Here is a 13,984-nt window from a genome sequence, read left to right on the forward strand (position 1 = left end):
AACAAAATATTGTAAATTAATATTATTACAGATACATATACATTATGAAATAGGTAAGTTTTATTTCTTCTAAATTCAGAAAATGTCTGAGTTTATTTATGATTGTGATTTTTTACAAAATAGATCAAAACGCAAATTTTGTAATAATGATTTCAAGAAATGGTTAATACAAATGATATAAAAAATTCTATAGAGCTACGTTTAATAAAATGTCGAAAAAAACTACTGGTTATACAGTAACAATGATATTGCATTTGATATGTTTTTAAAATAAGATAGAAAGAAATTAGGTGGCTAATTGGTAGAAAGGCCGATGATATAAAAAAAAAATCAAATGTCGAAGAGAACCTGACAACACCATGACAAACAAGAGGAAGCAAGCCAAAATACAAATAGTTTAGAAAACTAAAAAAATAAAACAACAAAAAACAACAAAAAATAATCAAGAAATGTTCACAAAGAGAATTTTAGTAGTTTTTAAATAGATACATTGATGATTTGAAACACCGATCAATATATTTAAGGTATGTAATATTGGAACACTTGGATTAGCAATATACGTTCGGTATGATTCCGTGTTTGGAAACATAGATATACAGGCATTGCTGTCGGAGTTCAGAATAGCAGACCAAACACTGACCAGAGCACTCAAAATGTTTTCCATTGTTGTTGTTACTTTTTCATCTGCGTCGATTGTTCTCTTGATATACTCAGTTGGTTCTATGGTCTCACCTAAATGGAAAAGGCTGCTGTTGTTTATTGTACGTGTAAACGAGGAACATACAAATATATGTAAGGTTAATGATCTAAGAAAAGGTAAATTAAAAACACAGGAAAAAAGACATCCCTCGAAAAATATGAACACTCAAAATGCATATGCTTAATATCAAATGTGAAATTGGGAGACAACAATTAAATTAAAATCCATAGAATATTTTAATAATTTGTCAAAAGGTAGTTTACATCATACCTTATTCAAACATATAATAAAAGTATGTGTCATAGGGCATTTTTCCATGCTACGGGTTTTGCAAAATTGTCTGATTTTGTATAGATTATGCATGGAAGACTTAATTTTGTGTGATAAAAAGAAAACTACACCATAGAATTTAAAGATAAAATATTCGAAGATAGCTCTAATAATATGCTTTCAGATAAGAAACAAAAATGGGTTCAATGAACTCGTTTTCTTGCTACAAAATCAAATAGGCAAATTCACAATACATTCTTGTATAAAATTTACTTTATTTGAGTTATCTCCCCTTATAATTGAGTTATCTCCCCTTATGTGGCAAAGTTGAAAAAAAAGAGAATCAAACTGCCGTAAATATGATAAAACATATAATTTTCTATACAACAAAGAAAAGTCTTACACATGAATTACATACAACTCTCGAAATTTGCACATTTCAATAAAGATCTAGACCGATTGTTATCTGCTTTTTAAAAATCCATAATGGAAGAAGACACCCGAGCCAGCTTAGTCAACGACGTAAAGTATGTTAAAGTTCATTTCAATTCAGGGACCAACAACACTTTACTTCTTTATTGTTTCAGTTATTTTGTTTTCATATGAAAGTTAAAGATATGTATAAATCACGAAGGAAAGACAATCTAACTTAAGTTATTGAGGGAAAAAAACTAAACAAATAATGCCATTACCACGTCAGGAATACGGCAGTTGCTTTTCTCTTGTTCCGTTGATTGATAGCGTTTGTTTTGTCAGTGTTTATGAACTTTCCCTTTACAAATTTGCACTGGAGTTCAATATTTTTGACATATTTTATTTTCATATATTCAAGATACATTCTCATTCTAAACAAAATCAGAAATATTTGATAGCAACATAAAAAGAAACAAAATATTTGACAGAAAATATATGTTCAAACACGCAACTTTGTAAGCAAGTTAACCTTGATAGTATAAACAAACAACTTATGTAACCTTTGCTTAATTAAGACTAAAAATCAGTTTATGAAGAAAGAAAAAAAATCACTTGCCGTAAATGAGGCGATTGTAATTAAGGCGGTAATAATTGATAACAATGAAGTGAATTTAATATTATTCTTGTTCAGAATGTAGGATTGTGGAGTATTATAACAGTGGCAAACCTAGTTCAAATTGGCTTGTGGAAGGAGTTTATGTCACAGGTAAATCACTTAGAATGATGTTGACCAGTTATAGTATGCAATAAAATTGAGAATGGAAATCGGGAATATGTCAAAGAGACAATTACCCAACCAAAAAGCAGCCGAAGGCCACCAGTGGGTCTTAAACGCAACGAGAAAATCCCGCACCCGGAGGTGGGCCTCAGCTGGCCCCTAAAAAATGTGTACTAGTTCAGTGAAAATGGACGTCATACTACACTCCTAACCTTATTACTGAACTAAAATTAAAAACATACAAGACTAACAAAGGCCATAAGCTGCTGACTTGGGACAGGCGCAAAAGTTTGATAAAACAATGCAGCGTTGTTAACTGAATTAAAGATTTAAAACCAATATAACATTGATCTGTATACATAATGATTGTTGGATGAAAGGAAAATAAAAATCAATATTATAACAATAATGCACGATAGTTAAAATTTCTACACATTCCGTTAGCCAGAACAGCTTATTTGCACCTTACATAATTATTTTCCTTCTAGAAAAAAAATGATTTGAAATCTTCTTGCCTTTTTTAAATTTCTTATCATATACTTCTTAACGTGTTTCTTACTTTATACATCCTTGGCGTTCACAATTTTGTTTATATTTCCTTATGTTACTTGATTGACCTTGGTACTAGAGTAGAAGCAAATCAAAATTTGGAAGATTTTTTGGGCTGATATGGCCCGATATCACACACCCCCCTCTCTGATACATATACAAGCTTGATACTATTATTTTTCTCAACAAGTCGTTTTCAGGATGGAATGTTGCTTTTGGTAATCTTTCTTAACGTCTACATGAATAGTGATCTTGGTGATTTTTGTTCTCTGAGAGCACAAGTTTTATGTTTTCTTTATTTAAAGGTAATAAGACTTTCGTAGCCCAGAAACTAGTATAATGACATAAAAAATGGTAGCTTACATATTTAAATAAGCAAAACCGACAGTTTAATGCATTCATTGATGCAAATCATTTTTCTCAAAAAAAAATAATTAAAGCATAAGCATATTGTTCAGACTACAAATAGATAATGAATGGATGAATTGTATGCGACTGTCATGCAAGTGAGAGGTTTAGCTAGCTATAAAACCAGGTTTAATCCACCATTTTCTACATAAGAAAATACCTGTACCAAGTCAGGAATATGACAGTTAATATCCATTCGTTTGATGTGTTTGAGCTTTTGATTTTGCCATTTGATATGGGACTTTCCGTTTTGAATTTTCCTCGGAGTTCAGTATTTTTGTGATTTTACTTTTTAAATCACACAGCTTGATAATTAAAGTTTTAATGAACTTTAGTACAGATATCTAAAAAAAAACGTGTCAGACTAGTTTTAGACAGATTCTAAAAATAAATAGTTTCTGCTTTAAATCATCTACTTCGGGTATTTAAATAGTAACTACCGGTGTGATCTGATTTCTTTTTCCACTGATTCCCAATATTTATGGTTTGTATGTATTTCCCACTGATCGTGAAAGTATATTTAACTTCATATGTTTATTTGAGTGTCAACAGTAATAATGTTTGCTCTACAGACAGACACGTATATAGAACACCGGATAAGTATAGAATTCGTAAACAGCCATAACACCTATATGTTTTCACATGCGTCAGGACACTACGACAGGGAAACATCGCTCTCTTGGAATACATTATTTGTAAAGGTTCGTAACTGTTATGTTTAAATGTAGGTTATTCACGTAAGTGGACTTGTTGATAACTAATCTTATACGGCGGTTGGATGCAGACAAGAAAAAAAGGTACCAAGCTTTGTGATAACAACACGTGTTTTAGGAGACAAAGTCGATTGTTACGCTTGAATCGATAATGTTAATCTTAAAATGTATAATAATGTATTTCCGTTTAAGCCTGATTACCTGTTTTTGTGCATTTGTAAAGTTTATTTTTTTCTGACAGACCTTGGCCGCACCCTTCGACCAAAATAAATTTGCTGTACAAAGATGTATATAGGTCAGATGCTTATCCTTACACAAAATTATGGTGGTCCATACATGGCCAATGTCGTTGGAAGCAAAATGTATTACAATTTAACCAAACAAATAGTAGAAATATTGATTTAGGTGCACAATTATGACGTCATACTGACCTCATAAATGTTCGAATGCGTGAGAACTTGTTGATAGTTTATTTGTCAGATATATAAACATATTTTCAATCAATCGTTTACTAGTATTAATGAAGTAAAATTTCGCACTGTTGCCAATACTGACCCATGGTGAACCTACTCCTTTTACTCTATTGAAAATTTACTTTATTTTCCTTGTTTTGTAACTATTTGTTTTGTATATTGTTCATTGAAATAACAAGTGCAATACACAACAAGACACAACAGAAAAGGTATGGTAATTTTTATAATTAAATTCGAATGTCAAAACAAATTTATAAATTTACGAAATAGCACTGTTCAGACGTTCACAAGACATAAGTATATATTTGCATAACATTTTCAAACTTTCATAGTGTATTAACCTCAGAACAAAACATCAAACCCATCGAATACTGCTTAAATAAGCCTCTTTGATGAATAAATACTTTCCCAAAAACAGAATATTTTGCCACGAAATACATATTATATATATATATAAGCCAAATCGTTGTTCTTTTCATCTTCATACATTATGATAACGTGTAAACACCTAAATTAAAGATCTTCTGGAATAATCTGCACTTTGTGTGTTTCGAAAAGTATACATAAATTATGATATACATGTACATGTGATAAAATAATTTAAAAAAAATGAAATAATCAGCGTCCAATTTGATAGAGTATAGTTTCGAATGTGTTTTGTGTAAATATGAAGACATCTTTCGGAAATAAAATGTTCTCAATCAACCTACGAATAGGGAATAAATAGATCGTAGCAGTTACTTACTTATCCCTTAAACATAGTAACAAAAATAAAACGAATTACATTTATTGGAATCAAAGAGAAAAATAGATATGAATTATGTGTTACAAATATCTTTTTGGTTCAAGTCTTCTGCTGATTGGTTCTATTCCAAAACATCAATTGAAATTCAACTTTTTTCACTATTTTTCATTGATTGATTTTGCTCTTTTGAAGAGGTCCGGTTATATGAAAAATATGTAATCTTGTTTTGTTGATGAATTGTAAAGTATTCTTATATTATTCGCATAACATGGACACATAGGTATAATCTCAACTGCAGTGTAATGCCTATATTTTCAAAGGTATAAAGAAAAATCATTTATTTACATAGGCCAGATGCTGTGGTGTAAGCACTGAAGTTTTTGCCCTATTCGGAACATCATACTGGAGATTATACCAGGCTGATTCAGACTCCCAATATATTCCAGTGCAGTGTTGTAAATCACAAACAGAAGTGTATCCTTATGGCAGTGAATACGATTTCAACTGTACACATACGTTTTTAAGCGGGTATTACAATAATCAGGTAAATATTGCAAATATGTAATTTTAAAATATCACCGAAAAGAAAAGACCGAATTTTTGGATTCACTAATGTATCATGCAAGGCTTTTGATTTCTGGTTATTTAAATTTCAGATGCTTTTTTGTCTGTATCTTGTTTTAATAATAACGTCTTACGATGGCGTTGGAATACATTCGTTTGCATTGTAATATACTGCATAATTAAAACAGAGTCTTCGATGGTCGAGTGGTCTCATTAGTTCAACTACAGTGTCAATAATCGATCAACACGGAGCTAGTGCGTTCAATCACTGCACGTGGTAGGTGCTTTCAAGTGCAATCCTTATCAACTAGGATTATCAGTTTTCCTGCAGAAGGTCGGTTGTTCTCTCTCTATACACTCCAGCTTCCTTTCCCAATAGACACTGATCACCACGTGATATCAAATAGTGATGAAAGTGACGTTAACACTAATAATCAATTAATCAATCAAGACTAAAACAAACAAACAAGGAAAACAAAAGGAAAACACAAAGTTGTTACATTTTACGTAAAAATTGGAACTAATTTTACCGAACATTCATGTGATGCGAATTAATAACCTATAGAAATCCGGAATAATTTATTTGATATAAATAATTTTCCAATGCACCAATGCTATGACATGTGACGCTAGGTTGGAACTAATACTATTCCAGAAAGAGATTTCGAGAAAGTTGGATCTGCTTACCGTTCCGGAGCACCTGAGATCAACCCCAATTTTTGTGGGGTTCATGTTACCAAGTCTTAAGTTTTATATGTTGTGTTTTGCGTACTATTGTTTGTCTATTGGTCTTTTTCCTTTTTAGCCATGGCGTTGTCAGTTTATTTTCTACTTATGAGTTAGTATGTCCCTCTGGTATCGTTCGCCTCTCTCTTGATTAAAGATAACATAAAATTTAATATATAGGTGAAATATATAGTAAAAGGTCGACATTAACACAAATGGAAACTAATGAAATAAAACCGGAGGTAAAACTATTGCATCTACAGAGCAAATAGTATTAACGCAACATTCAAAACACGATTAATAAGTGCTAATTAGTAGTTTACATTAAAGCCAAGATCATTTTAACAGACAGACAGAGTTAGATATTCGACAAAGATGTAGTGTGTATCAACTTATCGATCAACAAAAGGCCTACATAACGATGCAGTATGGAACGCCAAAACTGTCTTGTTATGCCCTTTTTTCATTATATGATGTGCATTTACCTTTATATGATGTACACTTGTCTTCATATGGTGTGCACTTGTCATTATATGATGTGTAAACACCTTTATATGATGTGCAAATATCGTTATATGATGTGCAAACATCCTTATATGATGTGCAAATATACTTATATTATGTGCAAATATACTTATATGATGTACAAATATACTTATATGGTGTGCAAATGTAATTATATGATGTGCAAATATACTTATATGATGTGCAAACATACTTATATGATGTGCAAATATCCTTGTATGATGTGCAAATATACTTATATGATGTGCAAATGCACTTATATGATGTGCAAATGTACTTATATGATGTGCAAAGGTCCTTATATGATGTGCATTTTCCCTTATATGGTGTGCAAACATACTTATATTATGTGCAAACATCTTTATATCATGTGGTTGTGTCATTGTATTATGTACTTGTTATCTTATATGATGTGGTTCGGTTTACTTCATTATATGATGTCAAAACGTACTTATATGATGTGCTTTCATCGCTGTTATGGTCAATGAACATGATTACGATTAGAACGATTACTGTCTACGTCATAACTGATTCCGATCTGCTTCTCCGGAACTAATATAAACCCTGCTCAAAATTTTAGCTTTCTTTTGGAAAATGGTTGAGACTTTAAAAGAGATAAACATTGGCACGTTGGCAGCTCGTTTCAAAGATGAAAAAATCACTTATGGGACTTACTTCAACTCGGTACATTACATTGGCGTACATTTTTTATTACGTTCTCGTGCATTTATTAAACAGTTTCAACTATACAGTAACCTGCAACATAAAAGGTTTCGTGGGAAGCCGCTCATATATAGACCTCCAGACTCAAGAACTATAAACAGGGCTAAAATACAATCATTCAGCTTTTTTTTTGGGGGGGGGGGGGGGTGGTGGGGGGGGCATATTTTTTTTTAATGTTCTTGAAAAAGACATAATTTGTTTCAGAAGAGAAGCAAACAAAATAGTTTGTTTCCACTGAAAATGTCTTTCATGTTTAGAGGCAGTTTCTTCTATAAGAAGTTGATACATAAATTTCAAGTATGTTATTTTTTTTTTTGTGTAAATGTTGCCTTGCTGCTCATTTTATCTGTTCATGTTTCTCTTTATATATTACTTTTCTCAAGATATTAGTTAAAAGACGCAAAATTCGGAACTTTGACTGGGAAATGACTCCTGTAATGGAACGGTCATTTGTAACTCCAAAAGAGGGAAAAGGAGGAGATTAAAAGGGCCTTGAATGTTTTTGTAATAAAAAGGTGGTATTCATTTTTTTATATTTATAAATTTTCGGCTGTATAATGGCATGGCGATGTCGTCGTCGTCGGAAGACATTTGGTTGCCAGACAATAATCTGAGTATAAGTGTATAGATATCTATTAAATTGTACCACGAGGTTCGACCCCCAAAAGAACAGTTTGGGATTAATTTTGGAGGTTATGGCCCTAACCGTTAAAGAATTAGGGGTCAAAAACAATATTTTTCTATTACTGTACAAATTGCTTATTTCTTGACCAATTTCAATGGGGTTTAATTCAAAGTCTTGAATTCTTGGGGTCCGTTAATATGATTAATCTAACCGTGTAAATAGATTTATGATTTTGGGCCCCGTTTGGACCGAAATTGAGGTCCAATTAGTCCAAATTAATTTTTGTTTGATTTTTATCAAAAAATGAAATATTTTGGTTCTTTGATATGCCGAATATAATTATGTATTTAGATTTATTTATTTTGAGCCCCGTTTTGAAAAAGGTCCACATTAAGGTCCAGAGGGTCCAAATTAAACTTTGTTTTGATTTCATCAAACATTGAATTATTGTGGTTCTTTGATGCTCCGAATCTAACCGTGTATTTAGATTTTTTATTTTGGGCCTCGTTTTCAAATTGGTCCACGTTTTTAAAAAGATGCACATTAAGGTCCAAAAGGTCTACATAAAACTTTATTTGATTTCAACCAAAAATGCATGTATTTAGATTTTGGATATTGGACCATATAATAGGTAAATGTCTAATTTCAACTTTCATGCTGTGTCAGAAACCTATGATGTGTCAAATAATCAATCAAAACAGAATTCAGAGCTGTATTGTCCACCATTTTACCCAAAAACTATTATCTAAATAAATTTGATGGAAATAGAAAGTTCATGTAGGTATATATCTTGACATTCTGCACAATTTGTTAAGGAGAAAGGGGTTTAATAATACTCTTTCCTGATATTTAAATTGAAACTATGTGCCGCTGTGACCAGTATCAGATTAAAAAGATATTTTAACATCATCAATCCTCAAGCTTTGATAATTATGGAGCCTTGTTTTCCTTGACTTTAAATCTATAGCGCTTGGTTTTACTTCTGCAACACTTCACTTTAAAAAAAACACAACTCTCTATCTGTATGAGACCAACAGGCCTCAGTAAACAACAGATTAATGCAGTTTGTTTATGTTTATTTAGACATCAATCTGATTAGACCGATAGTGTGTGTCCAAGCATTGCTTACAAGGATCCTAAAACGCTCAATCTATTTTCTGTTTTAAAGACCGTTTGGGATTCTCTGGTTTTGTCGGATTGATACGCACCTTCAAAAATTTGAAGGCTGAAATTTCACTGGCTAGTGAAATAATTACCAGAACAGAAAGTAAAATGAAGTGGTGTCAGATCCTTGTAATTAAATGATAGACACAGGGTCTGTTTCTTAAACAGACTGGTTAGGCACCGACTATTCATCATTTTTGGGCAGGAGCATGTATATTTCCTTGTGCTCAGGACAAACGTATTTTTCGACTTTATTAAAAAATAAACTTTTTATTTAAGTAATATGGTTAATTTTTTTAATTTTATTATTGTTTTATTTTTTCACTAGTTTTTAATGGAAACAAACTATTTTTTCGCTTCCCTATTTCTAGAAATTTGGAATCAAACATTTAAGGAGTCTGGAAGTGTATATATGAGTGGCTTCCCACAAAACCTTTTATATTGCAGGGAACTGTCTAGTTGAAACACCGCCTCGGTGGTTTCTTGGTAGCGTGTTTGCCTCGCGTACAGGAGGTCGTTGGTTCGAACCCCGGCTCGGTCAAACCGAAGACTTTAAAATTGGTATTTGCTGCTTTCCAGCTCAGCACGCGGCATTAAGGAGTACGAACAAACTTTTAAGACTGGTTGGCTCGGAATCAGAATAATGTGTCCGGTTGAGGTGACATGTCTTTTTGTCGATTGTTACCTTGTGAACTAGCATGTTTAAAATCCGGCTCAGCGTGTCGGTCTAGTACAAAGCAGGGTAAATATTCATATCACATTAAAATGTTCTCGTCCTGAATATGCATATTAACTTATTTTGCCGCTGCACGTCAAGCATCCATTCATAATCATCTAGTTGAAGCTGTAAAATAACTGCACGAAAAAATAATAAAAAGCAGCGCGCAAATGTAATGTAGTTGACATTCATCCTAAATCTCCTTTCATCCATTCCGGAGGGGGGGAGGGGGGGTGGGGGGGGGGGGGGGGCTCGGTGGCCGGTTGGTCTAAGTTGCCGTACTACTGTATCACTAGCCTATGAATACTAATTTTGTGAGTTTGAATCCTGCACGTGTCATGTAAGCTCGACACCAGTCTTAATTCACTAGAATTGTCAGTTTTCCTATCCAAGGTCGGTTGTTCTCTCCGTGCACTTTTGCTTCCTCCACCAATATAAACTGACCGCCACGAAATAACAAGATAGTGTTCAAAGTGGTAATAAACACCAATCAATCAAACCATTAATCAATCAATCAATCAATTAATCATCCATACCGGTATAATTATGCATGCGTAGATAATTTAATAGCTATTATTATAAAATACTTTTTAAAATGACTGAGATTTAAATGGTGTCTTTTGCAATAAAAGTTGTGTTATCATTTTTTCACTGCAGCCGGGAAATTCTGAAACTAGCTCCTGTATTAATTGATCTAAATCTTCCTCAGAAGTGTTTGAAACGTTAATTTGTTAAATTTCACTATCACATATTTTCTATAAAATCCACTTTCGCTAGATTATATGAGACTGGAGCTGCTAGATCAGAAACAGTAAACTGCCATTAGAAAATGCAGAATATCCCCTGGTACATTTGCTCAATTCATAGTCGAGGACCCATAATTTAATTAACTATATGTTCATTATTGTAGACCCATCAATTAAACCTCAACTTTTGAATTCATATTTTGACAATTTTCCAACAATAATATAAGATGTGATTTTTTTCATCTTCAAAAGGTACAACACGTGCCAATGTTGATATATTTTAAAATCTCACACTTTTTTTCAAACGATAGCTAAAGATTTGAGCCGGGTTTATAGTAATTCCGGAAAAGCAGATCAGAATCAGTTATGACGTAAACAGTAATCGTTCTAATCGTAATCATGTTCATTGACCATAACAACGATGAAAACACATCATATAAGTACGTGTTGACATCATATAATGAAGCAAACCGAACCACATCATATAAGGTTACAAGCACATAATATAATGACACATCACATAATATAAAGATGTTTGCACATAATATAAAGATGTTTGCACATAATATAAAGATGTTTGCACATAATATAAGGGAAAACGCACATCATATAAGGATAATTGCACATCATATAAGTATGTTTGCACACCATATAAGTATATTTGCACATCATATAAGGACCTTTGCACATCATATAAGTACATTTGCACATCATATAAGTATGTTTTGTTTGCACATCATATAAGGACATTTGCACATCATATAAGTTTGTTTGCACATCATATAAGTATATTTGCATATCATATAAGTACATTTGCACAGCATATAAGTATATTTGCATATCATATAAGTATATTTGCACATCATATAAGTATATGTGCACATCATATAAGCATGCTTGCACATCATATAAGGATATTTGCACATCATATAAGGATATTTGCACATCATATTATGACGAGTGCACATCATATAAAGGTACATGCACATCATAGAATGAAAATGAGCATAACAAGACAGTTTTGGCGTTCCATAATGCAGGGCTTATACTCTTTTAAGGCGTTTAAGCAAAATCCAAGCCAGATTTGTAGAACGGTTGGCATTTTGCTGTTTCATGATTGTCTAATGATTGTCATCTAGAATGATTTAAATTGAATTAACGAGTTGAGAACCGACAAAAAGTGCTTTTGACGCACTAAAATAGCAAACTTGCTATTTTGTACTGCAGCTGATTGGTAATCGGAGCCTAAGGTTATCGCTTACAGAATTGTAAGTCCTAAATGATTGATTCGGTTATTTTTGATGATTTCACAGATATAAAATGATGATTTGCAGCACTCAGATTTTTCTTCCCACATGCACACTAATATTTATTCGTAGGGATGTGATACAGCAATACTAAATAGATTGGATTCCTACAGTGTCCCTTTTTTCGTATTCATGACACTCTCCGTTTCGGCTCAGGTAAGATATCACATTTTGATTTGTTGAGACTTAATGATTCATATGTAAAAGTTGTAGTATTTACATTGTAACGTTTGTTAACACATTATAATAGAAGCTGGCGGTGTGAAATTCATAATGAATTCTTAAAATGTTTTAGAGAAAATGAAACTGTACAAACAATTTGCATCTAATGAATCTTTTAATTATAAAAGCACATTTGAACAAATGAACAAAAAATTGTTAATCCGCTATTTAAGGAATCATGACAGTAAAAACAATATATGGACTATGTTAGGTGTCTTAACATCAAATGAAGATGCAGCTTGGATTGTGCTACATAGAAATGAAAATTAATGAATGGTATTAACTTGATTGCTTTTTCGGTTATATGATGTCAGTGATTTGTCAGCCTGCTCTGACGTTGATAGTACAAACAAAGTAGTCGAGGTAAAAACTATTCTGTGTTGTTCATATCTATTGTTCTATCTTTCGTGATCGTAATCGTATCAAATACTCATATAACACAAACTTGAAATTTAATTGTTCATCAAAACTTTGAAAATTTCAAAATACTATGGATTGACTACCAAAGTAATGGATTACCTTTGCTGTTCATAGCAAAACCATTGAGAATTATGGGTCTGCAATACTCTACATCTTCGTATTTGATTTGGGCTATATAAATGTCTTGAATCGGGCGTCACTGTTGAGTCTTTTGAAGACGAAACGCGCGTCTAGAGTACAAAATGTTAGTCCTGGTATATATCATGAGTTAATCTAAAATGAAGCAATGCACTTGTTTTTGAATTTAACATTGTTTCTAAGTATCATAAGACGTCTCTACTACTATCACAGAATAACATGTCAGCTGTATTCTACATTTTAGATCATACAGATAAAAACTCATTTGTTGTTTCTTTTATTCTAATTTTTATAGATTGGTATCATAGCGACAACTATATTCTATGCATTTATTGTGACAAAAAGAGATAATGCAGTAGATGTGAACGTAGAAACTTCTAGTGAAAATATCGAATTAAAGGAACTAAAGGAAAATGAAGAATCATAACAGTACTAGGGAACACATCTTTATTTGTGAGATATTTTTAATAGGAGATATATCTCTGTTATTTATTCATGTCTTTACTAAATGCTTAGATTCTAGTTGTTTGTGTTTGTGCTTGCATTTGTCAACTTTTAACAAACTTGATTATTCTAATAAAAGATTTGATTTGAAATGATTGATGACTATATTTGCATACAAATGTTATGTGATTTGAAATACTATTAAGTAATATGTACATGTAGCTATTAATAAAAAATGCATCAGTATAGATGTTCATTTGTGATACAGATATACAATAACATTCTCATTCAAGTTCGGATGGCATGCATAAAATGTTCAAGGGGACGTTTTATCCCCATCTTTACCCTTGGTTCAAAAGGATTCCTTAAAAAAAAAGCAGCGGAAACGGGTTTGCAGTGCCAGTGTGGAACACCTGATATGATTTATGGGTTTAATGAAGTTTATTTGGCTAAATTTGTTTTTGGCTATGTAGAGTTTTGTTTTTTTATTTCTCATGGTATTGTCAGTATTTCTTTCAATTACGATTTATGTTTGTTTATGTGATACCTTATTTTTTTTAAACGAGTTAAAGTATAAAACACACTTAACTGTAAGTTTCTTATCATTATCTC

The 13,984-nt window shown here is 32.2% G+C and overlaps 2 long non-coding RNA genes across 2 annotated transcripts; both read left to right on the forward strand.

Annotated features, from left to right (window-relative positions):
* The first annotated feature begins 540 nt into the window (after positions 1 to 540).
* Positions 541 to 3,815, forward strand: LOC127702944 (uncharacterized). Its single transcript, XR_007982577.1, has 3 exons — positions 541 to 761; positions 2,076 to 2,150; positions 3,692 to 3,815. It is a non-coding gene; the product is annotated as an uncharacterized LOC127702944 (long non-coding RNA).
* Positions 3,816 to 5,387: 1,572 nt separating this feature from the next.
* On the forward strand, positions 5,388 to 13,387 carry LOC127702945 (uncharacterized). The gene is made up of 3 exons (XR_007982578.1): positions 5,388 to 5,594; positions 12,221 to 12,304; positions 13,224 to 13,387. It is a non-coding gene; the product is annotated as an uncharacterized LOC127702945 (long non-coding RNA).
* The last annotated feature ends 597 nt before the right edge of the window (positions 13,388 to 13,984 follow it).

Source organism: Mytilus californianus, unplaced genomic scaffold (genome assembly GCF_021869535.1).
Source record: "Mytilus californianus isolate M0D057914Y unplaced genomic scaffold, xbMytCali1.0.p SCAF_5, whole genome shotgun sequence".
NCBI lineage: Eukaryota > Metazoa > Mollusca > Bivalvia > Mytilida > Mytilidae > Mytilus > Mytilus californianus.